This window comes from Coregonus clupeaformis, chromosome 23 (genome assembly GCF_020615455.1).
Source record: "Coregonus clupeaformis isolate EN_2021a chromosome 23, ASM2061545v1, whole genome shotgun sequence".
Classification (NCBI taxonomy): Eukaryota; Metazoa; Chordata; class Actinopteri; order Salmoniformes; family Salmonidae; genus Coregonus; species Coregonus clupeaformis.
Genome location: NC_059214.1, coordinates 12,620,944 through 12,642,521, shown reverse-complemented (window position 1 = coordinate 12,642,521; position 21,578 = coordinate 12,620,944). Strand labels below are relative to the sequence as shown.

The window sequence follows — 21,578 nt, the reverse complement described above, 5'->3', positions numbered from 1 at the left end:
TGTAGTGGACAAGGGCAGTTGGATGCCCGTCAATATGATAACTAATGGAAAAACAGGGACAAGAAGCAGAACATTTTTGATTTGCATGCTTATCGTCTTTCTGGTATCACTCCTAAAGAAAATAAAGAAAAACGTTAACTGTGATGTAAGCCATGTGTAATGTAAGCCCATACCACACACCTTCCCCCCTTGTTGTTACAGCTAGCAAAGGTCACAGGGCGTCTTGCGGGGAGGCACCGTAAAGCCAGGGCCATGGTGACTAAACAAGCCCTGGTACATGGACTCCAGACACTGGCTTATCAAATGACACACACAGATCACTTTACCTACTCACATTCCTATTGACATTTATACACTTTAGTTAACTTTAAGTCACTCATTCGTATACACTCCCTCAAGCACGCACAAACATATGTATGTACATACGCATGCATGCACACATACATCTGCATGACCCCACACACCCACAACTATATGACTGTCTGCACAAACCCCTGTGGCCATACAGAGTGTAATGTCACAGCTGGGAAGTAGAATACATATATATTGGTATGCGCCAACAGCAGATCAGAAATAAACACAGAACGATTGTGATACACTCAAATAAATGTACCTACCACACAAAAAGCAAAGGGACCCACAAAGCAGGTCAACCACAAAGGGTTGAAGAAATACAGAGAGTACCGGAACTTTCATAAGTCAGTTTGACCCTTGAGAAAAGGAATTGGTGTCAGCATGGGGGCATTGAGATGCAAACTGTTCCTCACTGGAGGTCTGACTTGCCAAACTGTTTCTCTTGCTGTGTCCACATGGGATGGGTCACCCCAAAACCAAAGTAGTCAGAGGTTTTCAAACTTAACAAGTGGTCTCATGTAGAACTGCAGTCTTCAATCTCAAATGAATGTGAATTATTTGCACCATCTAATTCCATCTGGGGCCCCGTCGTTTCCATTTATGTAGGATTGAGGCCTATGAATTTCTCCTGATGCATACAGTCGAACTGAAACAACAGATGGCTTGGAGAGCGGACTCCATTCGACTCAGGACCACTTTTGAGGGATGAATGAAGACAAGTTTCGATTTGGGGGTGAACTCTCTCTTTAAGGGCCTTGGCTCTTCACAAAGAGAAAAGTGGAACAGTAAAAACATTTAAAGAGTATGAGCCAAGGGTGGAGCCAGCGAATAGGGCGGGTGGTCCAGGTGATTAACATCTGAAGTGACTCTAATATGTCTCCTCCTAATCTCGACCTGATTGTTTACCGATGACAGATCTTAACTCCGTCCCCCTAGATTGTCTAGACTCAGCATTTCTGAGAAGGAGACTTCATTGTGGGAAAACACAGGCCTTAGGAAAGTTGTGGTCATATGCGCATACCTAAAACTTAAGTGCTAAGCTAATAAAGTATACATAAAAAGAACAGAAAGCCTTAAACAAACACACAAATGGTGCAAAGGCATTGCGATTCCAGTAATTGTCTTGTTTTTATTTTTCATTTATCCTTTACACAGTTAGTCTCATTCAAATAAAATATATTTTGCAAGAGACACCTGATTGTCTAAAGAACTAAAGGGTGCATGAGTTGATACTGTATGTTTTAGAAAAATTTAAAGTATTATTTACCACCAGGAAATGGTGGAAAAGTGCATTATAGAACTTAGATTAATGAATACCAGTTCAGGAAGTCTCAGACAAGCCAAAGCTCTCCCACTACTGCCTGTGATGGATATCCACAACATGAGATAAGATTGCAGGAGACAGAAGGAGTATCTAGTCCCTGTCCAACAACTTACTTCCCTCCAGCTGACCTGACAAAACTGTTGAGTAGGCTAGTACTCCCACAAAACATCAATTCAGACTGCTACACTGCATAGAGAAATAGGCGTCGCTTTCCTCTCAACTCCCCTCATGTCCTGCGTGAAAGACAAGGCTGTTACTATAGCTATGGTGACATGAAACCATCAGTGGTAATCCTGATGGTCCCAGCAGAAGGCAGCACTCAAAAGAACATCTCATAACGGAGGTCATCACTCCAGAACTGCTGTGCCTATAGCAGTGTTTCTCAATCCATAACTGTGAGACCCAACACAAACTGGTTGAATTAGGTGTGTTAGTGCTGGGCCAGAGCAAATATGTGCACCCCACGAGGGGCCTCCCAGGAAAGGATTGAGAAACCTGTCCTATAGCATGCTGTAGACTCCATCGTGTGTGTGTGGGTATACACACAAGTTCCCCAGGGCACTATTGCAGCACCTTGAAGGAGCGTTTAAAAAGGCTATAATGCAGAGAGGTCACAATGCCATTTTAGGCAGATAAAGAAGGAGAGGTCTCATAGATGTTGTCGGGGCGCAGCTCAACTGCATTAATGGAGATTGAATAAAGGAGGACAAGGAGGGTTGGAGGAGGTTCAAACCAAGGAGTGTGGGAGGGGAGTTAATTTGACAGCCATCTTTCAGGCCTGCTCTCGGTTGCCTCGTTCTTCATAGACAAACCTATCCTGTAGAGACAAACCCCACAGCCAGCTCAGCCCTACGGGATCTTGCGGTCCTGCTCAGGCAAGCAGAAGCAGCATCCCCCAACTTCAAAGCTACATTCCTGAACAACAGGGGAGAATGTAGCCCATAGAGACTCAGCCCAGTCAAATAGATACAGTAAAGAGAGAGACTGAGTGAAAGCGAGAGAGACCGCGAGAGAGCGGCCAACTTTAGAGCTGGACACTATCCTGCTGCCCCCAAGGATTCCATTTATCTACTTCTAATCCAAGTGATACATCACTCATCTTTATTCTACTGATTCAAGGGTCGTTCTATATGAATTAGGGCTGTCAAAGTTAACAGCGCGTTAACGTGTGACATGTTTATTGGCGTAAATTATTTTGACACATCTCCATTTCGTCACCCCACGGAACCGTTTCAGCGCACGTGTTTCCGCAAGGACCCTTTTTAACGCAGAACACAACACAGAGCACAGCTACAGTCTTAGCTACATCGCTGAAGACCATGTGGCTCTAGCAAAAATCATGTAAAAGTTATACCCAAGATCACCAGAGCTATGTTTTTTCTTTCTGCCGTGGATTTGTGCACGTCGTTGGCCGTTATAAACTACTCGCGAGCCGCTATTCTTTGGTGTGATAACAAACGACATTACGGCGGCAGGTAGCCTAGCGGTTAAGAGCATTTGGCCAGTAACTGAAAGGTTGTTGGTTCAAATCCCTGATCTGACCACGTGAAAAATCTGTTGATGTGCCCTTGAGCAAGGCATCTCACCCTAATTGCTCCTTTAAGTCGCTCTGGATAATAGCGTCTCCAAAATGACTAAATGTATTATAATTGTTTCAGCTAGCTAGACATGTTACCTATCCAGCAAGCAACCTGAGCCCGGTTTCCCAAAATCATCTGAAGGCTAAGTTAATCTTAGAACCATAGGACCCAATGGTTCTCTAACGATGAACTTAGCCTTAAAATGCTTTTGGGAAACCGGGCCCAGATTACTTGACCACTGACTACGCAATTGGCATTGTGACTGAAGGACTGCCCACCAGAGCTGTTGCCAGAGAATTGAGTGTTCATTTCTCTACCATAAGAGACAGTTTTAGAGAATTTGGCAGTACGTACAACCGGCCTCACAATCGCAGACCACATGTAACCATGACAGCCCAGGACCTCCACATTCGGCTTCTTCACCTGCGGGGTCGTCTGAGACCAGCCACCCGGACAGCTGATGAAAGTGTGGGTTTGTATAACCGAAGAACTTCCACACAAACTCAGAAACTTTCTCAGGGAAGTTCTTCTGCGTTCTCGTCAATCTCACCAGGGTCTTGACCTGACAGCAGTTCACCGTTTTAACAGACTTCAGTGGGCAAATGCTCACCTTCGATGGCCACTGGCATGCTGGAGAAGTGTCCTCTTCACGGATAAATCCCAGTTTCAACTGTCCCGGCAGATGGCAGAAACGAGCGTGTATGGCGTTGTGTGGGATAGCGGTTTACTGACGTCAACATTGTGAACAGAGTGCCCCATGGTGGTGATGGGGTTATGGTATGGGCAGGCATAAGCTAATGACAACAAATACATTGCATTTTATTGACGGCAATTTGAATGCACAGAGATACCGTGATGAGATCCTGAGGCCCATTGTCGTGCCTTTCATCCGCCGCCATCACCTCACGTTTCAGGATGATAATGCACAGCCCCATGTCACAAGAATCTGTACACAATTCCTGGAAGCTAAAATGTCCCAGTTCCTCCATGGCCTGCATACTCACCAGACATGTCACCCATTGAGCATGTTTGGGATGCTCTGGATCGACGTGTACAACAGCGTGTTCCAGTTCCCACCAATAGCAATCCCGCACAGCCATTGAAGAGGAGTGGGACAACATTCCACAGGCCACAATCAACAGCCTGATCAACTCTATGCGAAGGAGATGTCGCGCTGCATGAGGCAAATGGTGGTCACACCAGATACTGACTGGCTTTCTGATCCATGCCCCTACCTTCTTTTAAGGTATCTGTGACCAACAGATGCATATCTGCATTCCCAGTCATGTGAAATCCATAGATTTGGGCCTAATGAATTTATTTCAATTGACTGATTTCCTTATGTGAACTGTAACTCAGTAAAATATTTAAATTGATGCATGTTGCATTTGCTCAGTGTAATATCACGACATGTAACTATCTATTTTTTCCTCCATCACTAGTTATAATAACAATAATAATAATAATAATAATATCATCATCATAATAATACACTTAGTACAATGTTCCACTGTTCCTTTCCAAAATGCAAGGCTGTTCAGGATGTATAGATGTAATTCTTGGGCCTCTGTGGTACCGTTCACACGGTAGGGGAAAATCAGCTTCATGCAAGTGCCTCCCTCTGCTGCCCAATATATGACATACAGTGCCTTCAGAATGCATTCATACCCCTTGACTTATTCCACATTTTGTTGTGTTACAGCCTGAATTCAAAATGGATTAAATAGATGTTTTTCTCTCACCCATTTACACACAATATCCCATAATAAGTGAAAATGCGTTTTTTTACAAATGTTTGCTAATTTATTGAAAATGAAATACAGAAATAAATCATTTGCATAAGTATTCACACCCCTGAGTCAATACATGTTAGAATCAGCTTTGGCAGCGATAACAGCTGTGAGTCTTTCTGGGTAAGTCTCTAAGAGATTTCCACACCTGGATTGTGCAACATTTGCCCATTATTTTCTTCAACATTCTTCAAGCTCTGTCAAATTGGTTGTTAATCATTGATAGACAACAATTTTCAGGTTTTGCCATAGATTTTCAAGCAGATTTAGTCAAAACTGTAACGGCCACTCAGGAACATTCACTGTCTTCTTGGTAAGCAACTCTAGTATATACTTGACCTTGTGCTTTATGTTACTGTCCTGCTGAAAGGTGAATTCATCTCCCAGTGTCTGTTGGAAAGCAGACTGAACCAGGTTTTCCTCTAGGATTTTGCTTGTGCTTAGCTCCATTCAGATTCTTTTTTATCCGGAAATACTCCCCAGTCGTTAACGATTACAAGCATACCCATAACATGATGCAGCCACCACTATGCTTAACAATATCGAGATTGGTATTCAGTAATGTGTTTAATTGGATTTGCCCTAAACGTAACACTTTGTATTCAGGACAGAAAGTGAATTGCTTTACCACATTTTGTGCATGTATTGCTTTAGTGCTTTGTTGCAAAATATTCTGGAATATTTTTATTCTGTCCAGGCTTCCTTCTTTTCACCCTGTCAATTAGGTTAGTATTGTGGAATAACTACAGCACACTGTTATTGATCCATCCTCAGTTTTGTGCTATCACAGCCATTAAACTCCAACTGTTTTAAAGTCACCATTGGCCTCATCGTAAAATCTCTGAACGGTTTCCTTCCTCTCTGGCAACTGAGTTAGAAAGGAGTGACTGGGTGTATTGATACACCATCCAAAGTGTAATTAATAACTTCACCATGCTCAAAGGGATATTCATTGTCTGCTTAAAAAATATATATATATATATAATTTCTTTTTTATCCACAAATAGGTGCCCTTCTTTGTGAGGCATTGGAAAACCTCCCTGGTCTTTGCTCGACTGAGGGACCTTACAGATAATCATATGTGTGGGGTACAGAGATGAGGTAGTCATTCAAAAATAATGTTAAAGAGACCATGCAATTTATGTGACTTGTTAAGCACATTTTAACTCCTGAATGTACACTGCTCAAAAACATTAAGGGAACACTTAAACAACACATCCTAGATCTGAATGAATGAAATAATCTTATTAAATACTTTTTTCTTTACATAGATGAATGTGCTGACAACAAAATCACACAAAAATAATCAATGGAAATCAAATGTATCAACCCATGGAGGTCTGGATTTGGAGACACACTCAAAATTAAAGTGGAAAACCACACTACAGGCTGATCCAACTTTGATGTAATGTCCTTAAAACAAGTCAAAATGAGGCTCAGTAGTGTGTGTGGCCTCCACGTGCCTGTATGACCTCCCTACAACGCCTGGGCATGCTCCTGATGAGGTGGCGGATGGTCTCCTGAGGGATCTCCTCCCAGACCTGGACTAAAGCATCCGCCAACTCCTGGACAGTCTGTGGTGCAACGTGGCGTTGGTGGATGGAGCGAGACATGATGTCCCAGATGTGCTCAATTGGATTCAGGTCTGGGGAACGGGCGGGCCAGTCCATAGCGTCAATGTCTTCCACTTGCAGGAACTGCTGACACACTCCAGCCACATGAGGTCTAGCATTGTCTTGCATTAGGAGGAACCCAGGGCCAACCGCACCAGCATATGGTCTCACAAGGGGTCTGAGGATCTCATCTCGGTACCTAATGGCAGTCAGGCTACCTCTGGTGAGCACATGGAGGGCCGTGCGGCCCCCCAAAGAAATGCTACCCCACACTATGACTGACCCACCGCCAAACCGGTCATGCTGGAGGATGTTGCAGGCAGCAGAACGTTCTCCACGGCGTCTCCAGACTCTGTCACGTGCTCAGTGTGAACCTGCTTTCATCTGTGAAGAGCACAGGGCGCCAGTGGCGAATTTGCCAATCTTGGTGTTCTCTGGCAAATGCCAAACGTCCTGCACGGTGTTGGGCTGTAAGCACAACCCCCACCTGTGGACGTCGTGCCCTCATACCACCCTCATGGAGTCTGTTTCTGACTGTTTGAGCAGACACATGCACATTTGTGGCCTGCTGGAGGTCATTTTGCAGGGCTCTGGCAGTGCTCCTCCTGCTCCTCCTTGCACATAGGCGGAGGTAGCGGTCCTGCTGCTGGGTTGTTGCCCTCCTACGGCCTCCTCTACGTCTCCTGATGTACTGGCCTGTCTCCTGGTAGCGCCTCCATGCTCTGGACACTACGCTGACAGACACAGCAAACCTTCTTGCCACAGCTCGCATTGATGTGCCATCCTGGATGAGCTGCACTACCTGAGCCACTTGTGTGGGTTGTAGACTCCGTCTCATGCTACCACTAGAGTGAAAGCACCGCCAGCATTCAAAAGTGACCAAAACATCAGCCAGGAAGCATAGGAACTGAGAAGTGGCCTGTGGTCACCACCTGCAGAACCACTTCTTTATTTGGGGTGTCTTGCTAATTGCCTATAATTTCCACCTGTTGTCTATTCCATTTGCACAACAGCATGTGAAATGTATTGTCAATCAGTGTTGCTTCCTAAGTGGACAGTTTGATTTCACAGAAGTGTGATTGACTTGGAGTTACATTGTGTTGTTTAAGTGTTCCCTTTATTTTTTTGAGCAGTGTAGTTAGGATTTCCATAACAAAGGGGTTGAATACTTATTGACTCAAGACATTTCAGCTTTTCATTTGTAATTAATGTGTGAACATTTCAAAAAACATTCCACTGACATTATGGGGTATTGTGTGTGTAGGCCAGTGAAAAATAATTTAAAATGCAGGCCGCAACAGAACAAAATGTGGAAAAAGTAAAGGGGTGTGAATACTTTCTGAAGGCACTGTAATAACTGTACTCTACAATTCATGTTACAATCTGAGAGAGTGATAACTTTGCCACACAAACCAGGTTTCCATGCGAGTAAAGTCATCTCGTATAATAAAAAAATCACGGACAGGACGTTTCAGTACAATTTTATAAATGTCCACAGATAATTTGTTCGTTCAACATGGTGGGATCTTTTTGTGTCGGTAACATTAATTATGCGAAACATGGCGGTGGAAACGTCTTTACGCGCAAATATTGATAATAATAACCATCATATCGAAGTAAACTAGGAGTCACGCGATGATATGGTGTGTGGTCCTCCCACTACGACTCGGGAGACCATGCAGTTTATTAGGCATCAGATTAAATAAATTATGAACTTCACAGGGTAGTGAAATTGCACAGTGATCTTGATGCGAATTTCCAATAAACATCGAGGGTATGATTCTGGTGATATGATGAGCGATGCTTGACTGCTGTTTGACAAATACAAATATTTTCTTATCTGCGAGCTGTTGGCTAGAGCACATATGCCAAGACCAGTGTAGGCACTGCAACAAGTCCATTTGGTGGAAACACTACCGGTGGGAAAAATGCCCATATTTTAATCTGTCGCCAATTGGATGGAAACCTAGCTAATGAGACCAATGATAAAATGTGATTTTTTTTCTGCTATATTTGTCATTTGTTTAAGTGATGCTGATTGTGTAACCCAACAAAAAACACTAGAGATCAGATTGCTTGATAGAAAACACAAATAGAAAAGGATATCTAAATAGAATTGTATTTATGACCGAATAGTTCCTTCAATTGGTAAAATTGCAACAGTAATAAATACGATTTAGAAAAGTCAGTTAAATTGAGTTGAATTTGTCATGACAACCCTGCCCCTTTGACTCTATAAGAATAATCTATTTTCCTTGAACCAATTGGGCCTTGATCCAAACAGATAAAAGAGCAAATGTGTGTGTGAGTGAGTGAGGGAGAGAGAATTTTGACACCCACCATCTTAGATTATTCTGACATCGTTTCTGTAGTTAGAAATATAAGATTAGCATTCCTGCAACATTATTTTGTTAAACTATAATTTAATCTCTGAGAAATTAAGAAAATGGATTGCACCCAAATTGGCCGTTTTAATTGATAGGATTCATATAACATTCAGTAAATATAGTACATAACATCCGATTTGGACCTAAAATCTCTAACAATGAGTAAGACATGAGGATTCCAAAGGAATTACTCTTACTGGATAAAGAACTAACATTATTTGTGCTTCAATGTCTATTAGGATACATACAATGTATCTTAAAAAAGCTGCCAAATCTAGATAATATTCTGAAATGTGGCCATGAAACATATCTAACAGTGCCAATGTTTGACAATACATCCTCTTTGCAAACAGTGGTACATACCTACTCACCAGAGATGAGAAAAAAACATTATTGAACAAGAACCAATTCTATCCAGTTCATCGATGCAACGCAATATGGTACTTCTACCACAAGAGGGAGTCCCCAAATCACAGAGAGCTCTGCGGGATGCCCCAGCCAGCAAGAGTCTTCGACCTCATTAGAAGAAGAGCGGCTCAATCACAGGACTAGCAGCTTGTAGGAGGGACCTGATCCCACAGTTCACACGGGGCATAGGCCAACACAGATCAGGGGTTGTAGAACTCCAGGACATGGGCCCTGTTCTAATACATATTTTGTCACTTGGTTGAATTATCTATTTTAAAGATGCACTCCAGAGCCTCTGTATAATTTCAGCCAATAGTTTTGAAAGTGGTGCTCACAAGCCAAATCGGGTCCCCGTTTTTTGTGTACTATGTTATCTGATTGTGTACTACGTCATCCATTTCGTATGATATGTTATGACCTGCAAAAAAGATATTATTATTATAATACTGAATAAAAATAAACGCACCACGTAACAATTTCAAAGATTACTTGACCACTGACTAGGCTATGCACAAATATGGATGTCACAGGAAGAACTGAGAAGGAATAGGCCACTTGTGTGTGAGCTGGAGTTAGTGAGAGACAGGCGATGTGGGTGGGAGATTGTATAGGTAGGGCTGGGTAGTATATCAAATTAATTCCATTAATTCAAATTCGTTTTTTCATGATATTCCAAAATGCCTGTATCGCAATAAATCGAGGTTTTGTTATTTTTTGTTTTTATGAGCGTTTGTGTCTGCTTGTTCTCATGTTGTATTTTTAGTCTCCTTCCCATTTACACCAGAGATCTGTATATAATGACGGAATGCACGTCTCCGCCCTAACAATGGGAGTCGTTGTCCCAAAGGCGAGAAGGCAGGCAACAAGCTTAGGTCCAAATTAATCCCATGGCCTTATTTTAGGACAGATTTTAGTGAGAGTGAAACCTCTCGCTTCGCCTCTTCCTCTATGGTTTACACACACACCAAGCCCCTCCCCTGCCTCTCACACCAACAAAGTTGAGAGATCACATCTTACAAGCGGTTTCAACTCGCTATTTGTATTTGAGGTTTGGTCCAACAGAATCGATCAAATGGACACCAAAACACACTGAGACATTTCACTGTAATAGACGTGAAGTTAACTTTTCTAACGATACCCTTTATATACTCAAATTGTGTGCAGAGCAGACACTACTAAAGCGAGAGTATAATGAACATTGATTCTGGAAAATGAATGCTCAGCTCGTCGCCCGCAGCATTAGGGTACCATGTACCGCTAGCAGCATTTTAGCCAAAGATTGTTATAATCTAGTCTAGTCTGTGTAAAAAACAATTATATAAGGAATTGGCAACTCGTTCTCATTCTGAGAAATAAGGTAGGCCACTTGATTTCAACATCTGAGCAAAGTGGACAGGCTAACATGGTTTTCAAACAGCTGGAGACAGACATAAGATTGCATTAATAACAATTCAACTGTTCAACTTTGATAGCTAGCAAATAGATCCAAGTTAGCTAAACTTGAAATATAAATATTAGCTGGCTTATCACTAGCACGTGGGCTTGAGAGATTGTTGATGAGACCCGTGTTAATTTTCTATAGCCTAATGCCTGCTACAAGAAGTTAGTCATTATTAGTCAATGTGCAATATGCACAGTTCTAGTTAGATTTGTAACAAAAAATTGCATTTTCATAGACAGACTTGAAAGCCAGAGCAGTGATTATTGCAACACAAAAAAGCAGGTTAAACTATTTTGATTAACAAATACAATTATTAGTGGGTCTTATGGTTGTGGAAGGCATATATTTAGCCTAGGTATAACTTCACAAGCCCTGAATGCATTCAATTATTGCTGACCGTTTAAAATACTGTGTATTTGACCTTTAATTGTACAACAATCCTTATTCAGAGAAAACTTATTTTTATCAAGAGATGTATATACACAGCTGTGGAAAAAATTAAGAGACCACCGCAAAATTATCAGTTTTTCTGGATTTACTATTTATAGGTATGTGTTTGGGTAAAAATAACATTTTTGTTTTATTCTATAAACTACTGACAACATTTCTCCCAAATTCCAAATAAAAATATTGCCATTTAGAGCATTTACTGGTCAAAATAACAAAAAAAGATGCAGTGTTGTCAGACCTCGAATAATGCAAAGAAAATACGTTCATGTTCATTTTCAAACAACACAATACTAATGTTTTAACTTAGGAAGAGTTCAGAAATCAATATTTGGTGGAATAACCCTGATTTTCAATTACAGCTCTCATGCGTCTTGGCATGCTCTCCACCAGTCTTTCACATTGATGTTGGGTGACCTTATGCCACTCCTGGCGCAAAAATTCAAGCAACTCTGATTTGTTTGATGGCTTGTGACCATCCATCTTCCTCTTGATCACATTCCAGAGGTTTTCAATGGGGTTCAGGTCTGGAGATTGGGCTGGCCATGACAGGGTCTTGATCTGGTGGTCCTCCATCCACACCTTGATTGATCTGGCTGTGTGGCATGGCGCATTGTCCTGCTGGAAAAAACAATCCTCAGAGTTGGGGAACAATGTCAGAGCAAAAGGAAGCACGTTTTCTTCCAGGACAACCTTGTACGTGGCTTGATTCATGCGTCCTTCACAAAGACAAATCTGCCCGATTCTAGCCTTGCTGAAGCACCCCCACATCATCACCGATCCTCCACCAAATTTCACAGTGGGTGCGAGACTGTGGCTTGTAGGCCTCTCCAGGTCTCCGTCTAACCATTAGACAACCAAGTGTTGGGCAAAGCTGAAAATTGGACTCATCAGAGAAGATGACCTTACTCCAGTCCTCTACGGTACAATCCTTATGGTCTTGTGCAAACCTCAGCCTGGCTCTTATTTGCTTCTCAGTGATGAAGGGCTTTTTTCTAGCTTTCCACAACTTCAGCCCTGCCCCTAGGAGCCTGTTTCGAACCGTCCTCGCCGTGCACTTCACCCCAGCTGCCATTTGCCATTATTTTGGTAGGTCACTTGATGTCATCCTACGGTTGATGAGTGACATTCGAATGAGTTGTCAGTCATCCCGGTCAGTAGAGAGTCGTTTTCGCCCTCTGCCGGTCTGTAGCTTTGCTGTCCCCAATGTCTGCTGCTTGACCTTGTTCTTATGAACCGCAGTCTTTGAAATTTTAAGGATGGAAGCAACCTGACGCTCACTGTATCCCTCTGCCAGTAAAGCCAGAATTGTACCCTTCTTTTCCTCACTCAAAACATTCCTTTTCAACTCTTTTGGCATGGTCAATAGTTTTTTAAAAATTCATATTACTTTTGAGGTACTATTAGCACTGTTTTTGCCATCTAGCTGGTCCTATTGCAAGAGGATAGTGATGACCACAGCAGTGGTTTTTATATTTTTCGTTAAATAAGAATTGGTTCAGGTGATCACCTAATCAGTACCTAATTCAGTAGAATGAGGTGTGCCTGTGTTGGAATTCAACAGACACTGGAATGGAATGGCTGTCATACATGTAGAGATGCTGATTTAAGAAACATTTGCAGTGGTCTCTTAATTTTTTCCACAGCTGTATAGGCCCCTTGTAGCTCAGTTGGTAGAGCATGGCGCTTGTAACGCCAGGGTTGTGGGTTCGATGCCCACGGGGGGCCAGTATGAAAAATGTATATACTCACTAACTATAAGTCGCTCTGGATAAGAGTGTTTGCTAAAATGACTAAAATGTAAAATTTATATATACATACAAACACACACACACACACTAATCAAAAATATAAATGCAACATGCAACAACTTCAACGCTACTGAGTTACAGTTCAAATAAGGAAATCAGTCAATTGAAATAAATGCATTAGGCCCTGATCTATGGATTTCACATGACTGGGAATACAGATATGCATCTGTTGGTCACAGATAACCCACCCAAAAAAAGTAGGGGTAGGGCGACACGTCCTTCACATGGAGTTGATCAGGCTGTTGATTGTGGAATGTTGTCCCACTCTTCAATGGCTGTGAGAAGTTGCTTTATATTGGCTTGAACTGGAACACACTATCATACAAATCGATCCAGAGCATCCCAAACATGCTCAATAGGTGAGTATGCAGGCCATGGAAGAACTGGGACTTTTTCAGCTTCCAGGAATTGCGTACAGATCCTTGCGACATGGGGCTGCGCATTATCATGCTGAAACACGAGGTGATGGTGGCGGATGACTGGATCTCGTCACGGTATCTCTGTGCATTCCAATTGCTATCGATAAAATACAATTGTGTTCATTTTTCCGTAGCTTATGCCTGCCCATACCATAATCCCACTGCCACCATGTGGCACTCTGTTCACAATGTTGACATCAGCAAACAGCTCACCCACACGATGCAATACATGTGGTCTGTGGTTGTGAGGCCGGTTGGATGTACTGCAAAATTCTCTAAAAACGACGTTGGAGGTGGCTTATGGTAGAGAAATGAACAGGTGGATGGATTATATTGGCAAAGAAGGAATGCTCACTAACAGGGATGTTAACATACAGTGCTATGAAAAAGTATTTGCCCCCTTTCTAATTTTCTCTACTTTTTTATGAGATATTCAACCAAAACCTAATATTAGATAAAGGGAACATAAGTGAACAAATAACACAACAATTACATATTTATTTCATTTATTTCATAAACAAAGTTATGCAACACCCAATTCCCCTGTGTGAAAAAGTAATTGCCCCCTTACACTCAATAACTGGTTGTGCCACCTTTAGCTGCAATGACTCCAACCAAATGCTTCCTGTAGTTGTTGATCAGTCTCTCACGTCGCTGTGGAGGAATTTTGGTCCACTCTTCCATGCAGAACTGCTTTAACTCAGTGACGTGTGGGTTTTCAAGCATGAACTGCTCGTTTCAAGTCCTGCCACAACATCTCAATTGGGATTAGGTCTGGACTTTGACTAGGCCATTCCAAAACTTCCAATTTGTTGCTTTTTAGCAATTTTCATGTAGACTTGTTTGTGTGTTTTGGATCATTGTCTTGCTGCATGACCCAGCTGCGCTTCAGCTTCAGCTCACAGACGGATGGTCTGACATTCTCCTGTAGAATTCTCTGATACAGAGCAGAATTCATGGTTCCTTCTATTAAGGCAAGTCGTCCAGGTCCTGAGGCAGCAAAGCATCCCCAAATCATCACACCACCACCACCATGCTTGACCTTTGGTATGATGTTCTTACTGCGGAATGCAGAGTTTGGTTTTCACCAGGCATTACTGGAACCATGTCGTCCAAATAGGTATACTTTTGAATCATCTGTCCATATAACGTTCTTCCAAGAGTCTTGATGATCATCCAGGTGCTTTTTGGCAAACTTGAATCAACTTTTTGGACGAGATGGGTCCCATTATGCCTGTATGTAAACTTCAGACTTCAACTGTATATATATATATATATTATACACACACACACACACATACACACACACAGTATTTATAGATTAAACAGATGGATTTTGATGGGGATTTTTGCATTACGTTAATTAGATTTCCGCGGGGGCGCGGACATTGTAGGCCAGAGGTTAAGAATTTATCCTTCTTTCCTCTGTGAATAAAATCCTGATCTGACATAACTGGATCAGTGATCACATCGAGGAACGGAGAAAGGAAGGGGATGCTTTAGATGTATTCAAACATGGCCATTACTGAGCTCAAACCAACCTTCCATCCACAATGGGCATCGGAGCATGGGGGCTCTTGATGGATGTGATTCATAGTTTATTTCCAGGTTCTCAATGTGCTTTTCGATTTGATAGGAAGTTCACCTCATCCATGTCACCAATGCACAGCAGCACCCACCTTGGTGATACCATCGTCTCCAGTGGCCATTTTGTGGCAGAAAGCCAGTGGAGTGGAGAGGTGAGGAGTGAACCAACTATTGCTAATCATTTACCTGCTTCCCTGACCTAGACCTGGAATGAACAAACTGACACTCCCCAGCAGGAATCCAGACTTCTGCTTGCCTGTGACTGATTGGACAGGGCTGGGCATGGCATGGGGGTCACAGAGGTAAAGAGGTCCTTGTGAGTTCAAACTGACTGGCTACATATTTACTAAGAGTGAAGGGTGGGGTGGGCATATTGTGATCCAGTGGGGTTGAGCATACATATCTTAGAACTCTGGACACTGTGCAGGTGAAAGAGAAGATTATCTGCATGCAATTTGTCACTTCAAGATTTGACTACTGCAATGCTCTACTCTCCGGCTACATGGATAAAGCACTAAATAAACTTCAGTTAGTGCTAGATACGGCTGCTAGAATCTTGAATAAAACCAACACATTTGATCATATTACTCCAGTGCTAGCCTCTGGCTTCCTGATAAGGCTAGAGCTGGTCTCGACCTTTAAGTCTTGACTTAAAACTCATCTCTTCAGTGGGTCCTATGATGGAGTGTAGTCTGGCCCAGGGGTTGCGAAGGTGAACAACAAGGCACTGTAGTAACCCTATTACGGAGGCTGAGTCACTGGCTTGCTAGTGGTCTCCCATGCAGTCCCTGGCAGGGGTGCATCAAGTTGTGCCAGGCTTTTTTCACTATACTCGAGTTGAGTGGGTTCAGTCACTGACGTGATCTTCCTGTCCAGTTTTGCACCTCCTCAGGCTCGTGCGGTGGGGGAGATCTCCGTGGGCTATACTCTGCCTTGTCTCAATGTTGGTGGTCTGTTGATAACTCTCTGGTGGTGTGGGGGCTGTGCTTTGGCAAAGTGGTTGGGGTTATATCCTGCCTGGTTGTCCCTGTCAGGGGGTATCATCAGACAGGGTCACAGTGTCCCCCTGACCCCCCTTGTTCAGTCTCCAGTTTATATGCTTCAATAGTCTATGTGCCGGGGGGCTAGAGTCAATCTGTCCTATCTGGTGTAATTGTCCTGTCTTATCTGGTGTCCTGTGTGATCTTAAGTATGCTCCCTCTAATTCTCCCATCTCTCTCTTGCTCTCCCCTCCCGGAGGACATGAGCCCTGGCACCATGCCTCAGGACTACCTGGCCTGATGACTCCTGGCTTTCCCAATCCCCAGTCCACCTGGTCGTGCTGCTGATCCAGTTTCTGCTTTCCTGCCTGAGCTATGGAACCCTCACTTGTTCACCGGACGTGCTACCTTGTCCCGAACCTGCTGTTTCGACCCTCTATCTCCCTTGCTCTCCTGCTGTCTTGACCTCTGAATGCTCGGCTGTGAAAAGCCAACTGACATTTACTCCTGGAGGTGCTGACCTGTTGCACCCTCTATAACCACTGTGATTATTATTTGACACTGCTGGTCATCTATGAACATCTTGAAGAACGATCCAGCCTTAAATGGCCATGTACTCTAATAATCTCCACCAGGCACGGCCAGAAGAGGACTAGCCACCCCTCAGAGCCTGGTTCCTCTCTAGGTTTCTTCTTAGGTTCCTGCCTTTCTACAGAGTTTTTCCAACCACCGTGCTTCTACATCTGCATTGCTTGCTCTTTGGGTCTTTAGGTTAGAGTTTCTGTATAAGCACTTAGTGACATCTGCTGATCTAAAAAGGGCTTTATAAATACATTTGATTTGATTTGTACAATGCAATGAAATGACTTACCAATGTCGCAGGGGACCCCAGCCAACACACAAAAACACACACACACACACACACACACACACTAAAGTGCTGTGCAAAGCTCAGCCACTTGATCCCAACACAACCCCATTTGCGGTCAGTCTGGTTTGATTCTGGTTATATGTGACCCATTTCAGGAAACTAGGCGTATGTCGCGGGGCACGACTTCACAGGAGAGCCGTTTGAACGTCAACCTTTTTTAAAAATCAAAATGCGTTCTGTTGCAGAAATGCCTTCTCGAACATTTGAACTTTCATGTGCCTTAATAACAAACTTGTATGCCATCTTTAAATATGAATATAATTGTTAAATTACAAGCCTAGTTGGTTTAGCCAAAGAAAAAGACAGCAACCTTCCCGCTAGCCATGATTGGCTGAGATAATGAGTGGGCTGGACATGCTGAGAGATGAGTTCGGATTGGTCTGCCATATAGCACGCTTCTGTCTATTTGAGCTGGTCAGTATGTCTAGGTAATCCTGTCTAACGCGGCTTTTTAAATGTTTTACTGTGTATTAAAACTGCATAAGTGTTGCTCTCCACTTTCTGGAGGACCGAGGATTGAAATCAGTGGAATCCGAGTATGATAGCCAAGGAGATGGAGAAAACACCTGTCTCCGGATTACCTCTTCAAACTAGGGGCAACCATGGCATCCAACAGGAGACGCGTCTATCCATGAATGATGTATACGGGTAAGATAGTCCAGCTAGCTACATTTTCAGATATTACACGTTTCAAATTTTGACAGAAAGAGCCATTTGCTTGGCTAGCTATAGCCTAGTGTTAGCTAGCTAACATTGAACCTGGTTGGTTAGCTACCTGCAGATTCATGCAGGGTATTAACGTCATGAGTTGTGATTATGGTTCATTGTTTACCCAGCTAGCTAGCTACATGTCTTAAAAAAAGACTCCACTATGCAAGAAACCATTTCGGGTGCGTTTGTAAATTCAGTCTGGCCATCTACTCCGCTTTCAGAGCACTCTCGTCTGAGTGTGCTAGAGCGCAGAATAACTAATGAATTTACGAATGCTCAACACCCGTTGAATATGGCCGGTGTCAGTAAACGTCGGCAAAAAAGCGTAATTAAATTATTGCCAGCAGCACAGTTAGTCACCAACACTCTGGATAACATGAAAAACAGCCTAACCAGCTCTGCTAGGTTGAGTACAATGGTCAGAGTGGGGTGTTCTCTTATTATGTGTCTGGAAGTAGCTAGTAAGCTAGCCAATGTTAGCTTGGGTGTTTGACTGCTGTTGTGAGGTCAGAACGTTTGGATCAACCCTACTCATCGGCCAGAGCGTTCGGTGTGCGCTCTGAACGCTCCGAGAGCGACACGTTTTAAATTTACAAAACGGACAATCTGACAGCACAGTTGCAGTCACCAACGCTCTGGATAACTTAACAGCCTAACCAGCTCTGCTAGGCTGAGTAATGTTCAGTGAGCTGTTCTGTTATTTGTGTCTAGAAGTAGCTAGCAAGTTAGCTTGGGTGCTTGACTTCTGTTAGTACAGAACGCTGGGATCAACCATTAAAGAGATGGGTGGGGCTAAAGTTTAATAGGGTGTGAACGATGCTGAATTGGTGTAGACAAAGAAGAGCTCTCCAGTAGGTACCAAAACATTCAAAGGCCATTTTATCAAAAGTGAGTTTACAAATGTATTAACTTTCAAAGCTAAATTACTTTCCCATTGTTCCTCAACTGTAGTGTATGACATACCATTTTGTAACTCTGAGTCTCTACTTTTATCCAATGTAAAAAAACACAATTTTAAATTTTGCTACATAAGACGGATTTGAGCTGGTCGGTCATATATGGGAGTAACCACCAATGTTAAGTGCCTGAGGTGAAAGTCGTCCGTTCCAGTGTGACTCAAATGGCTTTGTGCCCCGGCGTCGACAAACCCAGCAGCATCAAACCCTGACCACAAATCCACACCTGTCACTGACTACAACCATCAATCTCGCAAACTGAAAGAGAGCCTTCTCCTGCTCCTAATCTCCATTGAAAGGAGCAGGGGGAGTGATGGGGTGGAGGTGGTGAAAGGAGCAGGGGGAGTGATGGGGTGGAGGTGGGTGGGGGACATTGCCGACAGCAGCTGTTTTGCTGGGGGGGGGGGCTTTGAGGAACAGTGCGTTGAACCGTGAGCTGGCCAGCCCTCGGAGCAAGTCGAGGCGTCTTCCTAAAGAAAAAATGAGGGACAGGGTCCCCAAATGTCGAGCCCTGTCCTCCAAACTGCCGGCAAAGTTTTGCCTCCCAATTATTGCCTTACAACAATCCTATCGGTTAGCTGAAATATGGACTGCACTCACTGTAGTCTGTCTCACCCTGAGTCGGACAGGAAAGAATAGGGCTTTGTGGTTTGGTCATCATCATAGTTCAAAGAGAATGGGTAGGTGGGGGTGTGCGGTGGGGAGGGGTTTGGGGATGGCTAAATAACGAGCCATCATTTAGATGATGTGTATGAACGGAGCTGGCATGCAGGTCCTGTTATCCACCTCACTCTCACCTCAGTGAAGAGCGGACGGTTCAGAGGCGGAAGTCAGGAAGTGGAGATGTTGACTTCTGGGATTATAACATCTAGATCAGAGGGGGAAGAACTGGAACAAAATCCATAAAGTTCTATAGACAAAAAGGAGTAAAAAGCCCAGTATGAAAAGACAAGACTGACATCCTTAAAATGTGGCCTTAACCTTGATGTTCTTTTCACAAACATTCCATCCGCAACAACAACCGTTTATATTACTCATCAAGTGCATCTGACAAGAGTGTTCGTCACCTCGAGATTTGCAGTGTACATATTTATCCTGGGAAAGAAAAAATTGAAAAATCGGCTGTTACTTTTACAAGGTATTTTCCCAGACAAGACAAGCAGAAAGGGAAAGAGAATGTGGGGTGGGGTTGGACTTGCAATTCTGAGGAGGACATCGGAACAAAGGGCACCCATCAAAATGATGAAAAGATGGGAAACAAATGCTGTCTGCCAGAGGGAGACTAGCTGGCCCTTCATGCATTCCCTACCAAAATGATCAAAGGCCACCCACAGACACCCCACACCCAACCCCACCTCAACAACCAGTATACAGTATCAGTTCTCTATGTCTGACAAGTAGTATGGAGCTGCTGCTTGGAGTACTGCTTCTTCAACCTTTGTAATGTACTACCTGTGAATACATTACTTTCTATGCATTCTATACCATAAATTAGTGTGAACGTACCATGTTCTGCCCACTAGATGCCGCCGTTCCTGCTACAACAGCCTTTTATCCATTTTGCTGGTCTCTTGTGTTTATTAAATGGACCACAACATTATATTTGCAACTTTGGGTAGAAAACCAATAGCTTTTGCTCATGATGAAAATAAATTATGTGGTCATCCTCACAATTCATGTCTGATCATACAAAAGATTTTGCTGTGACTCATATGTAGATGATGTAAAAAATAGTTGTTGGTCTGATGTGATTAATAAATAGCATCCAGATGCTGCACTTGATGAATTATGAAATTGCTTCCAATTATTGATAAACATGACACTGTTAGGAAACTTACTGTTAGAACTGTTAAGGCTCCATGGATTGATGAGGAATTGAAAAACTGTACAGTTGAAAGAGATGGGGCAAAAGGAGTGGCTAATAAGTCTGTCAATCTGACTGGTTGACTTACTGCAAATTGAGAAATTCTGTGACTAAACTCAACAAAAAGAAGAAGAAACTGTTTTATGAAGCCAATACCAATGATATAAAGAATTATGGAAAAAAAACGTTGGAGTACTTTAAATGAAATTATGGGTAGAAAGACAAATTCAACTCCATCATTCATCGAATCAGATGGCTTATTCATCACAAAACCATTTGATGTTGGCAATTATTTTAATGACTACTTCATTGGCAAAGTGGGCAAACTTAGGCAGGAAATGCCAAAAATGAACAGTGAGCCATTGTATTCATGCATAAAAAAACAAATAATGTAAGAAAAGCATTGCAAGTTTGAATTTTGTAAAGTTAGTGTGGGAGAGGTGGAAAAATTATTGTTATCGATCAATAATGACAAACCTCCTGGCATTGACAACTTAGATGGAAAGCTACGGAGGATGGTAGGTACTCCTATCTGTCATATCTTTAATCTGAGCCTAGAGGAAAGTCTTTGTCCTCAGGCCTGGAGGGAAGCCAAAGTAATTACGCTACCCAAGAATGGTAAAGTGGCCTTTACTGGTTCTAACAGTAGACCTATAAGCTTGCTGCCAGCTCTTAGCAAACTCTTGGAAAAAATTGTGTTTGACCAAATACAATGCTATTTCTTTGTAAACAAATTAACAACAGACTTTCTACATGATTATAGGGAAGGGCACTAAAAATGTACTGCACTGACACAAATTACTGATGATTGGTTGAAATAAATTGATAAGAAGAAGATTGTGGGAGCTGTACTGTTAGATTTCAGTGCAGCCTTTGATATTATTGACCATAACCTGCTGTTGAAAAAACGTATGCGTTATGGCTTTTCAACCTCTGCCATATTGTGGATTCAGAGCTATCTATCTAATAGAACTC

The 21,578-nt window shown here is 42.8% G+C and overlaps 1 protein-coding gene and 1 non-coding gene across 2 annotated transcripts in view; one reads left to right on the top strand and one right to left on the bottom strand.

Moving 5' to 3' along the window:
* The window catches only part of LOC121536085 (collagen alpha-1(XVIII) chain), a 178,093-nt gene that overhangs the window by 98,346 nt on the left and 58,169 nt on the right, over window positions 1-21,578 (bottom strand). The gene's annotated exons all lie outside the window — the stretch shown is intronic.
* Window positions 12,998-13,073, top strand: trnat-ugu. The gene has a single exon. It is a non-coding gene; the product is annotated as a tRNA-Thr (tRNA).